General features: G+C 40.0%; 1 long non-coding RNA gene across 2 annotated transcripts in view; it reads left to right on the plus strand.

The window, feature by feature from the left end:
• Positions 1 to 1,018: 1,018 nt before the first annotated feature.
• The window catches only part of LOC311439405, a 39,598-nt gene continuing 27,394 nt past the window's right edge, over positions 1,019 to 13,222 (plus strand). For both annotated transcript variants that reach the window (XR_014694706.1, XR_014694707.1), the window contains exon 1: positions 1,019 to 1,276. This is a non-coding gene — a long non-coding RNA (uncharacterized lncRNA). The remainder of the gene's footprint in view (positions 1,277 to 13,222) is intronic.

The raw sequence follows: 13,222 nt of genomic DNA on the forward strand, positions 1-13,222 counted from the left end.
AGGAGGAACTAGACTTTACAGATCATCTGCTAAAAATACATCTTTTGAAGTAAAATTTTCTATTACAAATATCATACATCACACCTCATTATTTCTTTCTCACTTAAAGCCTTGCTCTCTAGTCTTAAGCAATCTCAAGCACTTACATTGCAAATTCATTTTTTTTAATTTTCTTCACACTCTTAGCAAAATTTGGCCCTAAAACCTGCGTTTGTAACCTTCTAAGCAATGTGAGAAGGTCCTGTGTCATTTTGTTCCAGCTGTCCTTCATCCCCACATCTCCACCTCAATCCTCTCCTGACAGCACCTGCAAGCAGTGGCTCAGACAGCTCTTCTGAACTTTGCCTTTATGTCAACTGGAAGTGTTCTTATAAATAAATATTGTTCTATACGCATTGCTAACCACATTCCTAAAGCCGCTTCCAAAACTCTATGACTAGAATGCAATATGAGCTATTGGTTAGAAAGAAAAAAAGGAAGCAAATTAAAAAGTGAGTGGAAATTGGCAGACATCAGCAATAAACCAAATTCAGAGCAAGTTAAAGCCCAGTGCCACAAAGTATTTATAGAAACAAAGGCATTCTCAATCCTTTTAGAGCAAGAACCTGCACAAATTGTTATGCAACATCCACCCAGGCAAAAATTTATCCTTAAAGAAACTGAGCTCTAAAGTCTAATTTATATGAACTCTATCCATATCTTTTTGACACATACATGTGCTGCAGGCTTAAAGAGGACCTGCCAGATCACTAGTTCAAATATAGATGTGTATTAATATCCCCTCCAAGCTGGACCTGTACACCTCAGTTGCTCTCACAAACATTTATTGCATTATTTTATTTTATTTTTTAGGTTTCTTTCACTAGTTGGACTCTATGTTAAAAACCCAAAGCTCCATAATGAAGTAAATTAGGATTTGCCTAATTATACATAAATATATGCCCTAACCATAGGGCCAGCTGTGATTCATTCTGATTTGTTTTTCTGTCTAACCTGTGCTGATCTAACCAACAATTATATGAGCCTTTTACCACCTGCCAGGAGAACAGCTCTAATTCCCTTTCCCCCCACTAAATCTGACTTTGTCAATCAAGAAATAAGAGGTGCTAAATAGGGACCTGTGGTCCCTGCTTCTTAATGAAGTCTTCATTCAGAGCAATGTTTGCTGTGGTAGGCTGTTCAGGTCTCTGTGAAACAATTTTGTAACCAAACCAGCTTATTTTATGTTGTAATATTGTGAGGATCTCACTGCAAGAGCTGGAAGTCTTCGGTAACGGTAAAAAAAACCAAAACATTTCTTGTATTTGTATCTTACTTCTTCTTACTGTGAAAAGCTTTTATTAGAGTGATAAGAAAAACAATAGCTAAGTGAATCAAGCCTCTTTTCTGAACACCCAAGGTGTATTTGTTGGTACGGAATAATTAAAGTGTAATATTTGTTTTAACCTTCCAACTATGACCAACTCTGTAAAAGAGATGAATTTTTGCTAGTTTACTCTTTTATAGTGAATTAATTACTTCTGTCGTGATCTTGGCTTTGGGAATCATGTGTTGCTTTTTTTTTTTTTTTTTTTTTCTATATTTCCGTTTTTATATTTAAAAAAGGCTTATAAGCAAAAGTTCCTATGAGGAATAGGGAGAAAAAAAAAAAAAAGCTATGAACTTCTTATTGAGACCTCTGACTGTCTGTGAATTAATCTTTTGACTTATCAAGTCTTTTGGATTAGAAAGTCTGTAAAGGCATTTCTAAAATTATGTTCCTTTGACCCTTGGTTCTCCATATGTTTTTCTATCTGCTCTTGTTGTGGTCCATAGTCCTAAAGTGAAAACTCAATATTGTTTGACTTCTTCAGTGCCTATCCTATTTTAAGGAGGTCTAAGGTGTATTATTCTCACAAGTGTAAGAATTTGACTTTCTGTGAACACTTCAAAATGTTTCATAAGTTGATTGCTTTAGATGTAATTACAGAACTTCATAGCTTCATTTCCTGACTAATTTATGAAAAAAAAATAGTATTAATTTGAAAGAGCATGAAAAAATTATTCTTCTTATGCAGCACTTGAATTTTCACAAAATTTGAATGAAATCAGATAATACGTATTGCTGGGGTCTTATGTGGATAATTGGTCCTATGTTGCCATTGGCTTGGCTTTAATAAAATCACAGAATCACAGTTATAAAGCTTGTGTTACGGAGGACTGAGATTTGAGCCTGGCTTTTGCATTACAACCAGTGTTAAGATATATTGTCTGGATCCAAGTCTGAGGGCTGCTATAACGTGAAGATATCTAATTTGATCGAAACCCTATGTAGCTTCCCTTGTCCTTTGCAAGGGAAGGATCAGGGCTCATGGATTCCCCATTAATCACCAGGATATGGCCTTCTGATGTGTTCCTCAGTGTGCATGCCATCAGGACAACTTGTCTTCTGCCCTTCTGAGCACCTGCTACACAGATATTTACTGATATGTTTCAGTTCTAACCCAGAGGCCACAGTTCTGGCACAAGCAACGAGGCATTGTTTATGGCTGGAGTAGAACTGAATAGCTTTCTATACATAACCTATAACGTTTTTATAAAGCATGCACAGCTTGCAGATAGTTGTACTGTCACCCCAGCGTCCTCACCCCTCAGAAATGAGAAAATGGCCACATAGGTTTTGTCTGAAGCTAAAGCAGGTGGGTTTGTGGTGCAGCCCCTCCACCCTGCATGTGGCCTCCTCTTTTAAGAGGATTATGTGCCCGAAGATGAGTGCAAGGACATCTTTGTAGGATTTGAACACCTTTATGACAAAGGCACAGTGATAAAACATTAAATATTTATGTTCCTCCAATACCCTGTGCTTTTTGTTGTATGCTTTATGGTTCTAATGTTGCTTATGAAGTGCCTAGAATGTTATGGTAGCTCAGGGCCCTAAAATTAATTTCCTATGTTTTATTTATTACCATAAAACCCTTTTTGTAGTCCTTCTGTAGCTGTCTCCAGAAGGAAGTTGAAATATGTTCTTTTCCAGTTTTTACCTCAGGAATTTACAACTGGAAAACTGTGACGAGACGCTGGGAAGCTGCCCACGTGTCTCCCAGCGATGCGCACAGGCTGTGAGCCTCTGACTTGATTTCAAGCTCTGATGTTGCTCCCACTGCATAGGGGCTACTTAATTTGTTCTTTGGGCTTGTAATGAATTTTAATAATGCTGCAGCCTACCCCTGAGTAATTCTGTACTGCGGTTTTCCACTGCTCTAGGAATAAATCAAAATTGTATTCTTTCCCTGAAAAAGTGCTTCTGGGAGGCAGGATCTGAGCAGTGTGTGTATGGAATAGTCAAATAACGTACAATATAGCACCCATTGGACAATTGGAGACTGGCTATAAAGCGTTGAACTCCTTTAATTTCCAGTGACTGCAAGGAAAGCCCATCTATCACTCAACTGCTTGTGGGAGTGAACTGATGTGAAAAGATTGCTCTGCCATTTTGAAAGACGGTGCTAAAAGCTGATATTGTAAAGGAGTTGAAAACTTTCTAATGCTCAAAATCTGCACGTGGCTTCCACCAAATTTCTTTCCATTGATCAGTCACAACTGGGCAGTGCTAATCTTTGCCCAAAGAAAACTGAACAACATCGCTTCTGTGCTGTTCATGGTCTGAAGACCTATTTCAGAAACAGCTAAAATTTTAGGAAAAATTATAAATATTCTGATAGCTGGACACAACAATCCCTATTTTAGTAGGCTTCCACAGCATCTACTAGGTTTTAAGTTTGAGATCAGTGTTGTCATGTGCAAAATAATGGAGTCTCTGGTATGGGTAACATCTCTCTGGGCTGGTTGAATTACTCTGTGGATTCTAGAAAGCCTGTCCTCATAGTATACTCACAACTGCAGTCAGGTGTATATACCAATACCTAACTCCTACCAGTAGTCCTAACATCAACTTTTTGTTTTTCATATACTTTATGAAAATGAGCAAAAATACTTGTGAACAAAATTAAAATACAGGAAATTGTTGGAAAAATTCCTTGTGTTCCTTATGCTTAATTAAAGTTTCCTAACTGATGTTAAAAATTGGAGCATAGAACATCCGATCCTGTTGCTGCAGGGACCTCTTAAAAGATAAAATTTTTCTGGGGATGCTGAACAATGTGGAGGTGCAGATGAGCTGCAGTTACACCCACTGGACAATGTTATTGCTTTAGCATTAACCATTTTGGGAGAGCATAAGAGATAAAAGTTTTTTTTTTTTTAAATAAAGTTATTAAATTTCATTTATATCTCTCTTTCTAATAGTCCTGTGCTGTTGTATCCTAATTCTCCATTTAAATGGGTTATTTTTGTTGTGTAGAGAGGAAAGTGTCCTCATAACTGGATCACTTTAGCGGTGTTTTGTAAGCCAAAATGTGGCCTGTGTTCTTTGCTATATATATTGAGAGTTTGCAAGCCAGGAAGCACTGGGGCAGGAGCTGTTGCTCCTCTCTTCTCCATCCTTGCCCCAAATGGATGTGCCCTTTGTTGCACTCCAAAAAACCCTGACTTTGAAGACTTGCCTTCAGTGTAAGTGGTGCTGCTCAAAGCACCTCTAAGAAGCAAGGTAATTACAATAAATAAATAAATAAATAATCTTTCCTAGTGCTTCATCTTGTTCTTGAGTTGTTCTTTAAACTTGAGCAAGCTTTTAAGAACTGTTCAGTGAGGCAGCTGAAAGCACCTCATGTTTCAGGTTTTAAAAGAAGACATTTGAGTCATCTTAGGCCATGTCTATGTCTCAGCTATTTCAACTGTAAACTCTGAGCAAATGCCTACTTACTGTCACTGTGAAGGCAATATGTCAAGGTAGACATTGTCACAAACTTCAGAGAATGAAAGAAAATCTTATTAAGAGACAGTGTACCATCCACTGCAGAGCCTCTAGCAAGGTCCAGGTTCTCTTCAAAAATATCATACAGATGGAAAATTTCAGGTAAAATCTTGACAGCTTGTCTTGCTGCATGGCTCTCCAGAATGATTTAAAGCCTGAAATCTGTCTTGCCTAGTGTACACCAGTGTTTGATTAAAAATGTCCTGCAGCACTATTTCGTGACTATTATTGATTGTGCAGTGTAAACAGTTCTTTGTTTTTTCCCCTCTTGTCGAAATAAGATGCCATGATTAAATTTTATTTCTGTCAATTTAAAAAAAAAAAAATACTGACACTTTTTATAGCTTAAAACAAAAAGGCTAACAAAAGGCCCTTTGGGTAGTCCATATCCTCCCTGAAAGACCATCAAGAGGCAAACTTGACATGCAAAAAGCTATTTAAGCCCTCTACTTTAGTTTTACTCTGCAAGTGTCTGGCTGTGGATGGCCATGATTGCGTGGCACATCATGTCTAAGATCGCTCCTTCATGTCAGCACTACTTGCATTGATTTATCTCCTGTCTTTTAGCTTCTGCACTTTGTAAATTGATCCTAAGTTTGATTAACTTCATGGTGCCTCTGTGGCTGGAGTGTGATGGCCAAATACCGTCCTGCCTTGGGAAGTGAGGAGGAAGAGGGCAAAGCAGACCTATGTTTTTACAGCACCACAGCAGATACTGGTTTGGTCTGGGTTGGGGAAGGCAGAAACACTCCCATGTTTCAGGGGAGAAATTTTACCCTGAAATCCCTGTTTCACGGAAGACTTCTATTTTGGATGAGTTTTGTTCGTGTGTAGTGGCATGTTGGTTATGTCATAAAGTTGGTGCAAGGACCTGTAACAGTTTTCTATATGGTGTTCCTGACATGACAGAGCAAGTACGCATTTTACCATTTAAAATATGATAAAGGTATTTTTCTGAGGAAGATATTTTTTGTAAACATTTAGACATATTTTTTCCCATCTTTTTTCCATGTTCTGACAACCATCAATGCCTGTCTTCCCTCCCTGCACAACATCTGAAAGGGCTTCAGACTATTTTTGTCAGTAAAGTTCAAAATAATAATGTTGATGCCTCAGCCAAAGGTAAAAAGGTAGCACAAAATACAGAAAGGTTACAAATGGCAAAGCAGCTCATAGTGCTGTGCCTGACGCTGAAATATTATTGTGCCTTTTCAGCTTCTGTGGTCCTGATTTCCAATGGAAGAAAAAAAAGTGTTGGCTTAGGTTAAGCGCTTGTGAGAGGGAGAATTCGGTTTCCTTGGCATTATTTCAGCCCAGGCATGTTTTAGAAGTCAGATGGCATCAAACGCAAATATTTGGCCAAGTGAACTGCTCTTAAAGCCCAAACATGTGGTACAGCCCTAAAATGCAAAAGTGTTTTTTTTTTTTTTTTTTTTTTTTTTACTGTGCTCAGTCTTCCTTGCGGTTCAAGATGCTGAACCACATCAGCCTGTGCTGTGTGATGGCTGATAAAGCAGGGAATTGGGATAAAATGGGAAACTTACAGCAGGTGGGAGCACTGTGCTTCATAGAGAAAAGGTGGGGGAAGGTCTTGGGTACTGAGTGCCCTGGGAGCCATCCTCTGCACTTCATTGTGGAGCTCAGCAGGAGGCTCTGAGGAAAGCTTCCTTTTTCCTCCTCGAAACTAGCTTCCCCATCCCCAGTGCAACAGAAAGCCACCTGTTTCCAATCATAGTTGCTCTGTGCTGTGTAACTTGGATATGAAAATAACAATTGTTTGAAATCCTTGAGTGCTTCAATCCAGCTATCAGTTACCCTGTTCTTGGGCTGAGGTTTATCTGTTGGATTTCACTGCCTCTGACTCTACCTGTTGTTGAGATGCACGAGGAAAGAGGTATGAAAAGTCCCTGAAATGCCTCTGACAAGGCACTGGAAAAAAAAATAATCTGAGGGCATAGGTACCCCAGGGCAGTATGCTGCATACACTGATTCATGTCCTGCTTGAGCCTCATCTCCACACCAATGTCCATCCCTCAGCAGTAGGTATCTTGAGCATTTTCTTCTTGTCCCACATCTATGTTCATGCTCTTTTCAGAGCCCAGGATGCTTGTACAGCAGTGATCCTTAGCTGTAAGCACAGGATGCTGATCCTGATACTTGTGTGTTCATCTCTGCCCCTCAGGAGGCCATTCTCCTCTCCCTCCCTGTGTGTGGTTTTGTGATTGCTCACTGCAGGTCCTGCCCCAGGTTTGCCAGGAGTTACTTGATGCTTGAAACTATTGAGAGCATGGGTACAGCCAAGGTGAAAGAGCTGGGCAGTGGTGATAAATGGCTGTCATAAAAGAGCTACTTAACTTACCTCTACCCAGAGACTTCCCCTACCTTCTGGTTTTCCAGTTTCCTTAGAAACTAAGAGACTTGGGAATTTGGGCAGTGACTAGGAAAAAATACAGTATTTCTCTGATTGGAAGGCATTGATATTGAGTTCAGGACCTTACTTTGCTCTGTCAAAAAGTATTACGAGGCTCAGAAATCATTTGTTTGATCTTTTAATTCTGATGTTTAAGTGAGTTTCAGAAAGGGTGAGGATAATTTTGGTAAAGCAGCAAATCTGTTTTGGAGATCTGGAAAGCCATGTTTAAAACAGATTTCTCTTACAGATGGTGATATCAGATTTCTTTTATTTCCTTTTTGGAAACATTGCTATGATTAGTTCTATAAAGCTTCCACTCCAGGGTAATTCTCTGAGCACAGAACCTGGATTTTTCCATGTCCTCAGAGCTTATTTACTTTGACAGGTGCAGAGCTGAGAACAAGTAGCAGTCTGCACATGCCCATGGATCATGACAGCACCTTCTTTCCCACCTCACGTGAGGAAGAAAAAGTGGAGAAAAGCTAATCTTGACGATGCTACAGATTAGAATTAGTGAAAACCAGAGTGAATGAGAATAAGAAAAATGTTTAAATGACTTGAAGTTTTAAACACTTTCCTCCAAATTCACTATATATTTCCATTTTCGTATAAGAGATCTGCCACCTTATATAAATGTGATAACTTTATATGCTGATTTCTCAGAAGTGCTATAATTTATCTTGTACTGTCAGCTATAATAATGTTCTTAGAAAGGAACCCAGTGCTAACGGGGTATAGTTCTGGGCTGGCATTTCCAGCACTACCTGTCCAGGAAGCCTGGCAGCGTGGGCAGGCAGCGTGGCAGGGATTTCACAGCCCAGGGGTGCCAAAATCCATCTTCTTTCCCCCAAGACTCAAACCTCCACAACAGAGATATGAGAAAATAAACACGTGTGCTAAACCGTAGTGAAAGCAAGGACTGGGGACAATGCAAGATGCCTTTTAGCAGTATAAATAAAATTACTGAATTGCTCCAGAGTGTTTCCAGGCCAGCAGCAGGTCACTGGTTTGTTCTCCCAGCCTGGAGAAGATGGCCAAGATGCTGTTGGAGTGATACAATTGCTGTGCTTGTGGCACAGCTCCTCAGCTGCCTGTGTACTTCACTGCAGCAGCAATCCAGAAACCCCAGGGATTAGTAACACCAAACTGCCTCCCCACATGGGGCACCACATCTGCAACTGGCTCCAGTGGCAGGAGGGTGCCTGGCTACGGGGAAAAGGGTGAAGCTTATGGCCAACTGGAAGCTATGGCCAGCTTAAGGCCAACTGGAAACAAAAGGCACAGATGCTGGGGAATGGGATAATGTCCATGGCCCAGCTCCTTCTCCATGGCAGCAATTTCATGCTACACTAAAAATGGTATTTTGTTAAAGAAGTCTGGGGGAGGCTGAGAGCTGTCATTTATGTATCTAAAGCTTTAGATGTTTGACTTTCTAACTGTATAAGTAGACACTTCTTGTAGAAGATGATACTGAGAATTGACTTCTTTTCTTGGGGTGGTGTAGATGTCTGCAATATACCTGAGAGTTTGAGGCAGGAGAGGTTGAACAAGAAGAGCAGACCTTGTTCTTGCAGAGTGCTCCTTGCATGTTGGTATAACCCCTGCCAGGGTTTGCAGCTGGGTTTGTCCTGGAAATTCAGTGTTTGTTGTGCTCTGTTACCACTTCATCATGTTTGGATGGTCTTTGCTGCATTGCAGTCTAATCAGAGATTTGGATTAGATTTATTTTTTATTATGAAAAGTATTCTTTAAAAAAAGAAAAGTTGGCTGAGACTTGTGCCCCTTTTCAGGGAAGAAACAGTTGTTGCTGCCCTTGTGGGCTCTAGAGGAAGCATCATTGTTCAGCCCCTTGCTGTGCGCCTGTTCAATTATCTGTCATTTAACGAGGAGAGTAGTCTTTCAGATCTGAAGTCATACAATCATTGCAAAAATCTGTGGGGAGAAACTAAATACCTTGGGAATAGTTGCTGTTGGCCTCCTGCATGGTTTAAAGTGCTGAGGAGTGTCTGAGAAAGGTGTCAGCACAAAGATTAAGGGGAAACTTCCTGAGGCGAAATACTTGTGGGTCTTAAAATGTTTTCTTTTCTCTCAGAAAGCACATTTGTCCAAACGTTTCCCACATGGGCTGAAATATGAGTTTCTATACAGACAGCATAATTTTATACCTGGCACCAGAGGGTAAAACATGTTAGAAACGGGGAGAAAAGAAGCTAACCTGGGAGCCTGGTGCCCTGTAAATCCTTAGGTTTTAGCCCAGGAAGACATCTGACTTTGTGCTCCAGTGGGCATTATTTTAAGAACCCTTACTTGCTTGTTTTCCTGTTTCTTTTTCTTTCCTTTTTTTTTTTTTTTTTTTTTTTTTTTTTGAAATACTGTTGTAACTATTTCAGTTTGCGATCTTATTTCTTTGTCACTATGGTAACACCACAACAGAGGTGCCAATCTCATAAAAAGGGAGAAGTTATCAACTACACTGCTTCTGCAATATAGCTCTTATTATTTTTAACTGCCATTTGGACATCCTTCAAGGAGAGGGTGCAATCCCCTTCCACAAAGCCAAAGAGAAGAACGCTGTCTAAGGAGATGCTGTGGATGAAACTTTACCTCTAAGCAAAGTGGATCTGTGCTGCCATCCCCTCCTTCACCCTGGGGTCCTGGGATACTCCTGGTCCTTGCAGTTAGTATCTGGTGGCTGCATTGGTGGAGCAATGTCCAGAAGGACTTCTGAATGATAACTTCTAACAACGTGAGCTGTGGTAACCCCTCACTTGCCTGTTTTTACTGTGGTCCTGACCTTTCTCCTGCTTCAGGAAAAAAAGACTGTTTTCCTTCTCAACTTCAAGCTGAACATCTGCACCTGATTCTTCCAAATACAACTTTTTTCCTAGTTTCTACAGGCTTCATACTTTGGTATCTTTTTGTATCTGAGTGCAAACAAGCCCGTGGATGAATTAATTCACTTGGATTGAGCTTTGCTTCCCTGGCCACAACCAGGGAGGCTGAATCGTGACCTTCTCCACAGCCTTCTCCAGTCTTATTGTTTTTTCTCCCATGCTGGACTCCAAAACTTTTTTCATTTCTTTGCTGACTAAAGAGTTGCATTTCTTCAGTTCCAGAAACTATACTTTTCTGTGAAATATTTCAGTTAATAACTTGCTAGCAAAGAATAAGTGTGACCAGCACAGAGGTTGAAGACCAGATCTTTGGTATCCCAGCACACCAAGAGGGAAGCTGCATGCTGTGCTGTTGCTATATAAAGTCTTTTACAATCTCCTCAGTTTTGTAGCACAAATGTCTTAACTTGACATTTTCTATCTGACTGAACAGCAGTTCCTTTTGGCCTATGGTTGCACTCAAATTCTTATCTGGAAGGACTGCATGTCCTGTGATAGGAAGCTTCACAGGAGACTTTGGGATGGAATAGACTTCAGCTTTAGTCCTGTTTGCCTATGGTGCTACAGCCCAGGATTCAGGGTTGTGCTGTTCAGGCATGCGATTGCAGTTGCGATTCTTGCAACTGAGAGCTTCTGCACACCTGGTTTTGTAATTTAATATTAAAAAAAATTGCTTGCAAATGAAACAAAACTGGAAATGGAAGGGTAGTGATGTCCTTTCTTTCCTCGGTCATTTTCCTAACTAATTAATCCTTTGCCAGGTTAAATTAACACTTCTTTTTGATTTAAGGGTATTGGTAGCCCAGTAATTAGTACCTTACTAAGGTCACAGCAGGTCAGAGGAACACCCTTATCTGTTCAGAAAGCTCCTGTCTTCCTTCATGCAGCTGAGCTTGCATGTTCTCCATATCTTGCTTTTCTGCAACCATTTTTGTTTGCTTCCATTTTCTAATATTAGCAGCAAAAATTGAATAATAGGACAAAACATTTTTTTTTTCCTGCAATAGTTTTAACTTTTTAGTTGTGAAAGAGACAGCTGGATGTGTATTTTACTTGGGAAATTGATTGTGGCTAAAGTAGGGAAAAGGATGATGGCTAAATCTGAAAGGCAGTGAGTGAAGGTGGATGCTTGTTAGGTTACTCCAGACTCAGTTCAAAGTCATGCTGTCTCCCAGACTTTATCGCCTATTCTTATTAAACTGATCATAAACTACTCACCATCTCCTAATCTGCTGAGCCTTTTTTTGTTGAGACACCATTAACCAAATGCCAGTGAGTCTTGTTCATTTTATGTTGCTCTCTACAGAGAAATAAAATGTTAATCTTCATCAGTTTCTGAGCAATACCAACCTGTGCTGCCTCTCACTCAGTTTGTGATCCTTAAGGGCTGGAGTGATGAGCTCTTCTCTGCTCCAAACCATTCACGTGTAATCTCTGCAGGTTTTTGCTGCAGTATCTATGTATGTCAAGTGCTGTCCCTCTCAAATACTTTGGGAGGGCTTCAGAATTGGATTGGCATCCTTTATGGTTGTGGCGTTTTGGACCACCAATTCCCCACACTACACAACATTTTGTATATCACTTCATGTATATGTACACCTACTTCCAACTATAAAATATTTTCAATTGTATTTTAAGTCAATGCAGTTGGAAAGATTTAGTGCACAGGGCTATGGTTTCCTGCCTTTCTAAAGGGCTTGTAGTGGGACCATTTTTCCCTCAAACTTCTCCAGAAGCATCCTGGTTACAGTGACTGATATTTATCTTCAAATCACTGAAATTCGCTAACAGCTCTTGGAAGATTTTCACTTTTTTTTTTTATATTGGACAAATGGCAAACTTTAATCAGCAGCAGATACCTAACTGGCAAGACAGAAGCACTAACCAAGTCCATACTGCATTGCCCAGTAAAGACAATGCACAATGCAGTCTTTCCTGAAGTTCAGCGGCTGGAGAGGACAGCAAAACAAGGCCATAAAATCTCTGCATCAAATTTTATTTCCTGACTGCAGGCACCTTGCAGGATTTCTACATGGTGCAAATCTCTCTGGATTTGAGATGAGACATTTGTGTACTTGGATTAAGTCAATTGAATCTGCTGGTTGGGGGAAGTATTTGCAAACCAAGATCTCCTGAGTAATATACTGGTGTGTCAAGCCATTTTTATTAATGAAGTATTGTTTGCAGAGATTTGGCTTCAGTTTCAGATAAAGCATTAAGTACAGAAAACCAAATTGTTGTATTAACTGCACAAAGGTCAAGGCCTAGGGCTGGATAATAAATAACTCTAACAAATTACCTTTACAGTAATAAGTATCTGTTTATGTCCAAGACGTGGTACTTGCACTGATTAGTGAGTTGAGAGCTTTTTGAACTCTAAAAAGCAAACATTAGCAGAGCTGAACTCTGCAGTCTAGGTGTTTGGCTTGGTTTTGTGATATGACTCTGGGCAAGGACTTGAAGTCTGTTTGGCCCATTCCTGCCAGGCACTGTTCAGAAGTCCATGGCAGACACTGAAGCAGTGTACATCTTGATTTACAGAGGAGAAAATAAAGGCCACAGAAGGAAGTTCTTGGAAAGAAGTTGAATAATGTAGCCAGCTGGATAACTGTGGATCAAAGAAAACCCTTAGTAAACCAGGAGTTGTCTGAGAGCAAGCAATTACTTGGTACCTTGAATAGAAATATCCTAGAGAAAGGAATGGAGTCTTCAGTAAAAATGACTTGAATTATTTCATAATTTTGTCTTTCTCCCATTCTCTCACAAAGAAACTTGAGGCATAATGTATAAACACTGTGCTGGCCTGTGCATGGAGCAAGCACTGGCTGCAGATACTGGGTGTGCTTGGTTGTTCATGAAGCCACCCTCCCTGGGCAGGCTGCAGCTCTCAGATCTGCAGGATGCGCAGAGAAGGTCTAGTTTTCCATCAGATTATGAATTCATCTCAGTTTTGTGTTTTTTTTTTTTTTTTTTTTTTTTGGTTTGAGACTGCTTGGGTAGTGTTGGATAGTGTAGCGAGAAAGACTTTAACCTGCAGTTTATACTTCTCTTTAATGAAACTTC

Source organism: Aythya ferina (genome assembly GCF_964211825.1).
Source record: "Aythya ferina genome assembly, chromosome: 7".
NCBI lineage: Eukaryota > Metazoa > Chordata > Aves > Anseriformes > Anatidae > Aythya > Aythya ferina.